The following is a 12,460-nucleotide window of genomic DNA, read 5'->3' as shown; positions in this document are numbered from 1 at the left end:
TGAATTTTACAGATGAGGTAACTGAGGCACAGGGAATGATGATGGTATTTGTGCCAATCACTGTTCTAAGAGCTGGGGTAGATACAAGGTAATCAGGTTGTCCCATGTGGGGCTCACAGTCTTAATCCCCATTTTACAGATGAGGTAACTGAGGCACAGAGAAGTGAACTGACTTGCCCAAGGTCACATAGCAGACAAGTGGCGGAGCCAGGATTAGAAACCATGACCTTCTGACTCCCAACCCTGTGCTCTATCCATCATACCATGCTGTTTCTCACTATCTAAAACACAGATTCATCCAGTTAGTAATATCCCTAAACATGGGAGGAGGAGGAGGAGAAGCAGCAATAGTAACATTTATTTAGTGGCCCTCAAAGAGCCCACAGTTTAAAATTACAGAGTGCAAGAACACTGGTGATGTACACAGAAGGAATAAAAGGAATAAAACACAAAAATCAACATACCAGTTGGAGGATGGGAATAAAGACAAAATCAAATTGAAGCTGAAAGGTGCTATTGGTTAAGGACAGCAGAGTCTCAGGATCCTTGCAGTGCATCATCATCATCATCATCAATCGTATTTATTGAGCGCTTACTATGTGCAGAGCACTGTACTAAGCACTTGGGAAGTACAAATTGGCAACATATAGAGACAGTCCCTACCCAACAGTGGGCTCACAGTCTAAAAGGGGGAGACAGAGAACAAAACCAAACATACTAACAAAATAAAATAGAATAGATATGTACAAATAAAATAAATAAATAAATAGAGTAATAAATATGTACAAACATATATACATATATACAGGTGCTGTGGGGAAGGGAAGGAGGTAAGATGGGGGGATGGAGAGGGGGATGAGGGGGAGAGGAAGGAAGGGGCTCAGTCTGGGAAGGCCTCCTGGAGGAGGTGAGCTCTCAGTAGGGCCTTAGTGCAGAGTCCAGTGGTCACAGGCATGGTAGCGACACACAGTTGCAGTCTCCCACAGTGTTCTATGTTTTTTTTAACGTTATTTGTTAAGCACTTATTTTATGCCTGGCTCTGAATAAGCACTGGGGTAGATGCAAGCTAATCAGGTTGGATGCAGTCTCTGTCCCACATGGGACTCACGGTCTTATTCCCCACTTTACAGATGAGGTAACTGAGGCACAGAGAAGTGAAGTGATTCACCCAAGGTCATACAGCACGAGAAGCATGAGAGCTTATGAGAAGCAGTGTGGTTCAGTGGAAGGAGCCTGGTCTTTGGAGTCAGGGGTCATGGGTTCAAATCCCTGCTCCGCCAATTGTCAGCTGTGTGACTTTGGGTAAGTCACTTAACTTATCTGGGCCTCAGTTACCTCAACTGTAAAATGGGGATTAATACTGTGAGCCCCCCGTGGGACAACTTGATCACCTTGTATCCCCCAGCGCTTAGAACAGTGCTTTGCACATAGTAAGCGCTTAATAAATGTCATTATTATTAGCGTGGTTCAGCGGAAGGAGCCTGGGCTTTGGAGTCAGGGGTCATGGGTTCAAATCCCAGCTCCGCCAATTGTCAGCTGTGTGACTTTGGGCAAGTCACTTCACTTCTCTGGGCCTCAGTTACCTCAACTATAAAATGGGGATTAAGACTGTGAGCCCCACGTGGGACATCGTGATCACCTTGTATCCCCCCCAGCGCTTAGAACAGTGCTTTGCACATAGTAAACACTTAACAAATGCCATTATTATTATTATTATTATTATTATTATTATTATACAGCAGACAAGTGGAGGAACCAGGATTAGAAACCAGGTCTTTCTGACTTCCAAGCCCATGCCCTATCCACTGATCCATGCTGCTTCAATGGTCTAGATTTTGTGGAGATGACACAATACTGTACATTTTGTGAAGAAGGCAAAGTGCTGTACAGTTTGTGGAGGTGGCCCAGTACTCTTCACTTTGTGGTGGCAGCACAGTGCTGCACATTTTGATGGGGTGACACTCAGCCATTACTCCTGTCCTTCCCGTCCAGATGGAGCAAGACAGGTTGGGAAGGAGGCCCAGGATGCTGTAGCGTGGGGGCCTCACGGGTTTCCCGGTAAAGGAGCTCGGCTCTCTGTGGTGGTGGAAGGCCGAGCGAAAGTTACTGCTGTTTCTGTCTTTCCCCTCTAAGGTGGAGCAAGATGGGCCAAGGATGATCGTTAAAGACAACGACCACTGCACTGTTCCTCTGAGCATCCTACTGCCACTGGCCAGGACAGAATTCTAAGGTGGATGGATAACTGATTTACCCTGTAATGTCATTGCTTGTGTCCTACTGTTCTGATGCAGGCATATTGCAAGGTGCTGCATACTCACCTGCTTACTTTGAGAAGCAGCGTGGCTCAGTGGAACGAGCCCGGGCTTTGGAGTCAGAGTTCATGGGGTCAAATCCCTGCTCCCCCACTTGTCAGCTGTATGACTTTGGGCAAGTCACTTAACTTCTCTGTGCCTCAGTTCCCTCATCTGTAAAATGGGGATTAAGACTGTGAGCCCCCTGTGGGACAACCTGATCACTTGTAACCTCCCCAGCACTTAGAACAGTGCTTTGCACATAGTAAGTGCTTTAAAAATACCATTATTATTATTATTACTTGCCCTCCATGCCCTCATGGGAACAAGACTGGCAGGGAAGGGAGAGTGCAAATGGGTGGTGCTGTGCGGCTTACTAGCAAAAGCACCAGTTTTTTCACCCACGTTCTCAGTCCTGAGGATCATCCTCATTCTTGATGAGAAGCTTCATCATCATCATCATGTTATATACGGAGGCCCCTGCTACGTTTGGCATAATGGATAGAGCACGGGCCTGGGAATCAGAAGGTCATGGGTTCTAATCCCAGCTCCACCCCTTGTCTGCTGTGTGATCTTAAGCAAGTCACTTCACTTCTCTGGGCTTCGGTTACCTCATCTGTAAAATGGGGATTGAGAATGTGAGCCCTATATTTGACAGAGACTGCGTCCAACCAATTTGCTTGTATCCACCCCAACGCTTAGTACAGTGCCTGGAACATAGTAAGTGCTTAATAAATACCATAAATATTATTACTATGAGACATAGGGTTTCAGTGTCATAGGCAACTATACGATTTCATAGTTCTTCATTTAGTTCGGCTGAAGATCAGAAGACTGTATACAAACTTTTAAATAAAATTGCTTGAGAGAGGAGAGTTCAGGAGGACTCAATCAATCAATTAATTATATTTATAAAATGCTTACTATGTGCAGAGCTTACTGTGTAGTAGGCACTTGGGAGAGTACAATAAAACAGTTGCCCATGATGAGCTTGCAATGCTTTAAAAGGTTTTTGAAAAGCTCCCAGATCCCATGCTTCTTCAGATTGCAAAGGGTGGGAGGAAGCAAATACAGTTTTTTCTAATAATAGCTTTGATCATTTCATCCAGGTTCACCCAGTTTGGCCACAGTGCGTGTTTTCTCCAGGCAGTAAACTGAGGGCCCAATGTGGGACAGAGACTTTTTCTGAACTGATTATCTTGTATCTAACCCAGTGCATAGAACAGTCCTTTGCCCATAGTAAGTGCTTAATACTTACTTATTTCTGCACTTGAATCTCACTCTTGCACTTGGATTTGTACCATTAATTCACCTCACTCTCAACCCCACAGCATTTATGTACAAATCTGTAATTTATTTACTTCTATTAATGTCTATCTCTCCCTCAAGACTGTTAAGTTCCATGTGGGCAGGGAACATATCTACCAACTCTATTATCGAGTATTCTCCCCAACACTTAACACGGTGATCTGCACCCAGTAAGTGCTCAATAAATATGATTGATTTCTCTGTTAACCAATACTGAAATTATTATTATTACTGGGGATAATTAGGGAATGTTTGCCAACAACACAAACTTGTTTGTATTCAGCATGTTGAGTGTCTGAAGAAAGGGTTTGTGTATATGTGCTTTGAAAGTACTACAGTGTTGAGTTATCTTTTTATGCAGGATTCAGCAAGAATGCAATCCCAGCATAATAGGACAACTGGGTGTATTTTCTGCCAGACCTTTGCACATATTCTGCCTTTGAAAAGATCCACCTGCTGGAAAAGATGTGATTAGAGAATATCCTGAATCCTGGAATCCCTGAAGAAATGGTTGTCCCAGAATATCCTCTGAGGTACTTGACCCTTGCACAAACATCATTTAAGTGTACAAGTTGTCCCAAGAAAGGAATTAAGAAGGGTGAAGTTTACTGATTTGGCCCCAGTAGAAAACTTGTGCAAGAGGAAACGGTTACTGAAGAGGATAGTGAGAGTGATGAGGGCATTAAGAGATGGACCTGCAATGGCAACCAGTTGAAGGTGCCATTTCATGAGAAGCAGTGTGGCGTAGTGGTTGGAACACAGGCCTGGAATTCAGAAGCTCATGGGTTCTAATCCCGGCTCTGCCACTTGTGTGCTGTGTGACCTTGGGCAAGTCACTTCACTTCTCTGGGCCTCAGTTACCTCATCTGCAAAATGGGATTGAGACTGTGAGCCCCACGTGGGACAGTGACTTTGTCCAACCCGATTTGCTTGTACCTACCCCAGCACTTAGTACAGTGCCTAGCGCATAGTAAGTGCTTAATAAATACCATTATTATATTATTATTATTATTATAATCCTCAGTTGATCTGCACTTGACACTTTGCTAAGGGTCCTTTGCAATTTATTCAAATTTATCTAGGCATATTACAGTGACCCTGCCATAATAGTAGTGGCACCATTCACTGTTTTCTTTTTTAAATGGTATTTGTTAGCACGTACTGTGTGCTAAGCACTGTACCAAGAGCTGGGTAGATATGAGGTAATCAGGTTAGACACAATCCATGCCCCAAATCTTAATCCCCATTTTATAGATGAATTAAGTGAGGCATAGAGATGTTAAATGACTTGTCCAAGGCCACACAGCAGACAAGTGGTGGAGCCAGAATTAGAACCCAGGTCTCCCTGAGTCTCATGCCCATAGTCTATCCACTAGGCTACGCAGTTTCATATTGATTGGATCTAAATAGGAAAAGGTTTTGTTATCCTATGTCTCGTCTGTAGATACATTATTACTGGATATATTCTTGCTCTTGCTTTAACTATTATTTGTACCAATTTTTTGTCTGTCTTCCTCATTAAATAGTAAGGAGAATACAGAAGCAGCATGGCCTAATGGATAGAGCATGGGCCTGAGAATCAGAAGGACCTAAATTCTAATCTCAGCTCAGCTAATTGTCTGCTGCATGACCTTGGGAAAGTTGCTTAACTTCTCTGTGCCTCTGTTACCTCAACTGTAAAATGAGGATTAAGACAGCGAGCACCATGTGGGACCAACCTGATTAGTTTGTATCTATCCCAGATCTTAGTTCAGCACCTGGCACATAGTAAGCACATAACAAATTACCAAAAACAAAAAAAAAGCTGCTTGAGGGCAAGGGATGTGGATCTTGATTCTGTTGTACTTTCCCACAGATTTACTGCAATTCTTCTGCTCTCAATAAGCGCTTGATAATAACACTGATTCATCAAGCACTATCTCCAAGCTTTTAATAATAGCTTTTTTTAAACTGTAGGCCCTACGTGTCTCAAACTAGGATATAGGTTTTTGTGGAATCTTGTCTTGTCTTATGCCGTCGAGTCATCTCTGACCCATCGTGATGCCATGGACACATCTCTCCCAGAATGTCCCACCTCCATCTGCCATTGTTCTGGTAGTGCATCCACACAGTTTTCTTGGTAAAATGTGGAAGTGGTTTACTATTGCCTCCTTCCATGCGGTAAACTTGAGTCCTGTCCCTCGATTGTCTCACATGCCGCTGCTCTCCAGCACAGGGAAGTTTTGACATGTAGCAGATTGTCTTCCAGTCGCTAGCCATAACCTCAGTTCCCTCATCTGTCAAATGGGGATTAAGACTGTGAGCTCCACGTGGGATAACCTGCTTACCTTGTATCTACCCCAGTGTTTAGAACAGTGCTTGGCACATAGTAGGCACTTAACAAATACCATTATTGTTATTATTATTAGCCACTGCCCAAGAAGGGAATGGAATGAGTATGACTCTGCTTGACTCTCCCTCCCATGGTCGAGACTGGTAGAGTACCGGAAACTCTCCAGTTGCAACCCTGAGAGGGATTTTGTGGAGTGGGATAAGAAGATTCCACTTTCCTCTCTACTTTCTTAGCCTCTGAATGAAGTGAAAGACATAGCGAAGAAAGATAAAGTAAAGAAAGAAATGTTGTTTCCACTGTGAATTAAGGCAGTCTGGAAAATTATAAACATTGGTAGTGCTCAAATGAGCAAAAAATTCAGAATAAAGAATCTGAGCAAAAGCTAAATGTTGCAGGGACTAGATACCCTTGAAGAGAACAGATCACAGTGTTATAAGCTTTTGCCCTGTTATGGATTCTTCAAATGTTGCGGTTCTGAACTTTTCTTCATTTAGGCATGCTACTTTCTTGTTGTGACTCAACCATCCAGGGACTGTATGCTCAATGTGGGCAGGGAATGTGTCTGTTTATTGTTATAGTGTACTCTCCCAAGTGTTTAGTACAGTGCTTTGCACACAGTAAGCACTCACTAAATACAATTGACAGTCTGACAGATGTTAAGGCAATCTGCTAAAGAGTTGATTGACAGTGATGGGCAGCTAACCAGAATTTGGGCCAAGTGGCCTTTTGAGGTCACTCACTCGGGGCAGTTTCCTCCCAGCCTGAAGTGGTTCATCCTGACAGAGCAAGGCCACTGAACATGGGGAGTGGTTCCCAATCAATCAATCATAATTATTGAGAGTTACTGTGTGCAGACCACCCTCCACTAAGTGCTTGGGAGACTACAATCCAACAAAGTTGGTAGACACTTTCTCTGTCCACAGGGTGCTTACAGTCCTCCAGGGACAGTGAAGCACTTCACTCTGCTGCCCAGATCATTTTTCTAAAATAACTGTTCAGTCCATACTTCCCCACTCCTCAAGAACCTCCAGTGGTTGCCCATCCACCTCCACATCAAACAAAAACATAGGTTTTAAAATGCTCTATCACCTTGCCCCATCCAACCTTTTCTTCCTATTTTCCTACTTCAGGCCAATCCGCACTCTGCTTCTCCAATTCCAACCTACTCACTGTACCTTGATATCATCTATCTCACCCCTGGCCCCTCGCTCATGTCCTGCCTCTGGGCTGGAATACCCTTCCCCTTCATATCTGATGGATGATCACTCTCCCCACCTTCAAAGCCTTATTAAAAGCAATTATCCTCCAAGAGGCCTTCCCCAACTAGCCCACATTTCCTCTTCTCCCACTCCCTTCTGTGTTGCCCTTGCACTTGGATTTGCACCCCTTAGTCACCTCTCCCTCAGTCCCATGGCATTCATTCAATCGTATTTATTGAGTGCTTACTGTGTGCAGAGCTCTGTACAAAGCTCTTGGGAAATACAAGTCGATAACATGTAGACATGATCCCTACGCAACAACGGGCTCACAATCTAGAAGGGGGAGACAGACAACAAAACAAAACATGTAGCACTTCCGTACATATCCGATATTTATTTATATTAATATCTGTCCCTCCCTTCGACTCATTGCAAGCAGGGGACATATCTACCAACTCTGTTATATTATGCTCTCCTAAGCACTTACTACAGTGTTCTGCACACAGTAAGTGCTCCATAAATGAGATTGATTGATTAACTGACCAACATCTTCATGATCCCACATTGGGTGGTATATTAGGAAACTGAAAATTCATTCTAGGGGAATTAGATGTTTTACTTAGTGCTAACATTTATATTTTAGAGGGTGGAAGCAAGTCAAGTAATAAATTACCTTCTTTTTCCAAGATCTTGGTCATTATCCTCTTATCTAATTAGAGTGTGGAATGCAGGTCTATTCATCTTCATAGCGGGGTAATGGTGTGATGGGTAAATGTTTCCTATAAAGTAACCTGAGCGGAAGGCAATCTTCATGTTAGAGTAGTGGCCAAAGTTACCTCAAAACTCAGGATGAAAGCATAAAGGAGAGAAGGGCCATATTACTGTTATCTGCAAACCTGCAGCTACCTGTAACACATTAGAATGCAATCAAGCCATACTAACCTCAGCCAAATCAACTCTGTCACCTGAATCCAATGTTACAGAGCACTGCTCATGGTGGGCTGGGAATGTGTCTGTTACAGTTATTCTGTACTCTCCCAAGCACTAAGTACAGTGCTTTGTACACAGTAAATGCTCAATAAATATGATTGACTGATTGCTAATCAGAAGGGAATCACCCTACTCCCCTACCTCTTAACCTTCTGGCTTTTAAAGCAAGAGAGAGTGAATGTATCCTGGGCCAATTTGACAGTGACCTGATCCCTCAGTCTTCAACAGAGCTCCCTAAACTGACAGGGAGAACTGCGTGTGTGAAAATGCCGTGTCTAACAGAGATGAACAAGAATGGGATGTGGTAAAATTATTATCCTTCAAACAAGTTAGGTGGACAATGCCCTACAGTGAATTGCCATGCTATCGAGACTGTGAGCCCACTGTTGGGTAGGGACTGTCTCTATATGTTGCCAACTTGTACTTCCCAAGTGCTTAGTACAGTGTTCTGCACACAGTAAGTGCTCAATAAATATGATTGATTGATTGATTGCTATCAAATTTAAAACATTAATTGGACCGTTCTTGTTCCCACAGATGATTCCCAAACATCATAAATGATCTTTCCATCCTTCCAGAAAGTTCTAAACTCAACCTTGTCATCAAGGAGGTTTGACTTGCATTGTAAGGTACCAATGGGAATGTCTGGATTTGCGAGTGAACTCAAATTCTGAGGTCCCTTGCTGGTGAAGGATGAGATTGTTATGGAAATTATATGATTAGTTGACTTATTTTGAAAGCTAAGAATTGCTGCATTGGTCACACAGTGCACCTTGTTTGCTGATTAAAACAGAAAACCAGTGCCACCTCAGTAGACCCATTCAGTATGACATACTATGGGGATTACAAATTGCAGCTCTCTGCTTGGGAATAAGTGGGATTCTTTCCCACTACAATCAATCAATAGTACTTAATGAGCAGTTGTTAGGTTCAGAGCACTGCACTAAGCACTTCAGAGTGTACAGTCCAATAGAGTAGGTAGACAATCTCTGCCCACAGTCATTTTTCTAAGAACAGATTTGTATTGTACAATTTACTGTTTTCATTATAAACTCTTTTCAGAAAATGAGAACATCAGTTTTAAACATCTCACAGCATCCTTTAAAGGGATTATAATAATAATAATAATGGCATTTATTAAGCACTTACTATGTGCAAAGCACTGTTCTAAGCTCTGGGGAGGTTACAAGGTGATCAGGTTGTCCCATGGAGGGCTCACAGTCTTACTCCCCATTGTACAGGTGAGATAACTGAGGCACAGAGAAGTTAAGTGACTTGCCCAGAGTCACACAGCTGACAATTGGCAGAGCCGGGATTTGAACCCATGACCTCTGACTCCAAAGCCCGTGCTCTTTCCTCTGTGCCATGCTGCTTACCCAGTCTCTGAAACCTGACCACAGTTACAACATAGTTGTCTTAGGAGAAGGAGAATTTATAGTGACTAAAATTTTATTTAGTTTCTGGGTTTCCTCCAGTGAAATCTAGCAGCAGATTAGCCCAGAGAGCTGGAATAAAGAATGAACTCTGGCGGCTGAGGGTTAAGAGATAAGTTAAGAGATCATCATCAATCGTATTTATTGAGCGCTTACTATGTGCAGAGCACTGTACTAAGCGCTTAAGAGATAGAATGTGATGGAGAGAAATGGGATCAAGAGATTAATAATGGCCAAATTCAGGATGGGGTCCCTTGAATCAAGGGGGTGAAGGGAGGCTGAAGGAGTAAAGAAAGGTTGGAGAAGTAGTTGAGAGCTTATATGTCTTGGGAGAAGGGGGGGCACTGACAGTTTGGAGGGGACAAGGTGTAGGTGAGATGGGGAGGTTAGGAGGTTGTGTGATCTGATAGAAAGATGGAAAGTTATGATTTCAGAGATAAAACAACATCTAGAGATGAAGAGATCTCTGGTGAATGGCTGCTGGAGATGGATTGGGAAATGTGTGGAATCAATCAATAAATAAGTCAATGGTATTGAGCACTTAACATGTGCAGAGCACTGTACTAAGCACTTGGGAGAATACAATAAAACATAGTTGATAGACATGCTTCCTGCCTACCACAAGTTTACAATTTAGAGGGGGAGAAAGATACTTATAGGAATCAACAGGCCTGGTGTGTGAAGGATCATCAGTGTACACGTTGAAGCTACCAGGAAGGAGGGAAGGAGGAGAGAGGAACCAAAGTGGAAGAGGAATCAGGAGGCTGTAACATGGATGGCATGTGATGGTGGGAATTTCAAACGATGGGAAGGCCATGGATGAAGATGCTTTGCACACAGTAAGCACTCAATAATTAAAATTGAGTGAATAAATGAATGAAGATAATGATGGCTCAAAAATGGTACCTATCAAAAAATGGCATCAAGGGGCAAGGAGTAGACTGATTTCTCCACTTTTTCCTACGAGCTTGGGGAAGTGAGAAAAAGTGAGCTCTCCTCTGGAGAAAACTGCAAAGGATATAGTATGAGAGTGATTCAGTGCTCAGTGGTGGCCAGATATAACACAATTCTAGGAGGAAGGAGAGTTTGCCCACAGATACAGCAAACATTTCTTAGGTCCCAACAAATGATGGGGGTAGGTGGGAATGCAGGTAGGGAAAAGAAGAGAAGGCAGGAGCATATTGGTTGGCAATATTGGGAATGGAAGCAGCGTGGCTTAGTGGAAAGAGCACAGGCTTGGGAGTCAGAGGTCGTGGGTTCTAATCTCTGCTCTGCCACTTGTCTGCTGTGTGACCTTGGGCAGGTCACTTTAATCTTTGTGCCTCAGTTCCCTTATCTGTAAAATGGGGATGAAGCCTCTGAGCCCTACATGGGACACCGTGGTTTCTTTGTATCTACCCCAGCGCTCAGAACAGTGCTTTGCACATAGTAAGCGCTTAACAAATGCCATCATCACCACCATCATTAGTTTGGATTGAGGGTGGCAGGAGAGGACAGAAATGTGGATACCAGTGGTCAGGATGCAGTGATGGAAGTAAACTAGAACTTACTGGAATGGGGAACTGGGGGAAAAAAAGAGCTGGAATGGGTGTTTTGGCTTCACCACAACGATGGCACCAGACTTCACAGATCTGGGAGGGAAAGTGAAATACAAGCACAGGGTGACAACCTCAGGCAGCACAGATGCACTGCAGTGCTCTCTGCTCCTGCAACAAGTCCTGCATGGCCACAGGGGACTTACAGAGAGAGCACTACTGGGGGAGTGGCCAGAGGCAATTCCGTTACAGCTGCATGGCCTTGTGGATAGAGCATGGCCCTGCAAGGCAGAAAGCCCTGGGTGCTAATCCCAGCTCTGCCACTTGTCTTCTGTGTGACCCTGAGCATGTCACTGAACTTCTCTGTGCTTCAGTTCCCTCATCTGTAAAATGGGGATTAAGACTGTGAGCCCTATATGGAACAGGGACAATGTACAACTCGATTATTTTGTATCTACCCCAGTGCTTAGAACAGAGCCTGGCACATAGTGAGCTCTTAACAAATACAATTATTATTCTTATTCTTATTATCATTATTAACTGCAGGGTTGTGCTGTGGGGCATCTCTCCAGCATGGTCTGGCTCAGCACCATCCCCATATTAATCATAATGGTGATATTTCCCAAATGCATATTATGAACTAAGCATTAGGTAGACACAAGATAATCAATTTGGATATAGTCCCTGTCCCATGTGGGGCTCACAGTCTAAGGGGGAAGGAGATCAAGTATTTTATACCCATTTTACAATTGAGGTAACTGAGACTCAGAGAAATTAGTGACTTACCCAGGCTCACATAGCAGGCTACTAACAGAACTGGAATTAGAACCCAGATCTCTGATTCACAGGCTTATGCCCTTTCCATTAAGCTACATTGCTTTCCAACTGCTTTCCCTCAATTGCTGTGTCCCCATCTGACCAGGTATTGAGTTCACTGCCACTCCCCTACTATCTCCCTTCTTTGATCTCAGATTTTGAATCAAGGAGGCAACTTTGTACAGATTTATTACTCTATTTATTTTACTTGTACATATTTACTATTTATTTTATTTTGTTAATATGTTTTGTTTTGTTGTCTGTCTCCCCCTCCTGGACTGTGAGCCTGTTGTTGGGTGGGGAACGTCTCTATATGTTGCCAACTTGTACTTCCCAAGCACTTAGTACAGTGCTCTGCACACAGTAAGTGCTCAATAAATACGACTGAAGGAATGAATGAACCGTGATCCCTTTGCTCATTCCTTAGACCAGTCTACAGTTGGACTATATGTCGAATCAGAGATGGGCCTTTCTTCATCTACAACAGTGTAAAGCAGACCAATATCTTTGGTCCATTTTCTTTGACAAAGTCTGTCCAACCCCATTTTGAAGATAC

The sequence above is a fragment of the Tachyglossus aculeatus genome, chromosome 5 (assembly GCF_015852505.1).
Source record: "Tachyglossus aculeatus isolate mTacAcu1 chromosome 5, mTacAcu1.pri, whole genome shotgun sequence".
Lineage (NCBI taxonomy): Eukaryota > Metazoa > Chordata > Mammalia > Monotremata > Tachyglossidae > Tachyglossus > Tachyglossus aculeatus.
This window is presented reverse-complemented; position numbering follows the sequence as displayed.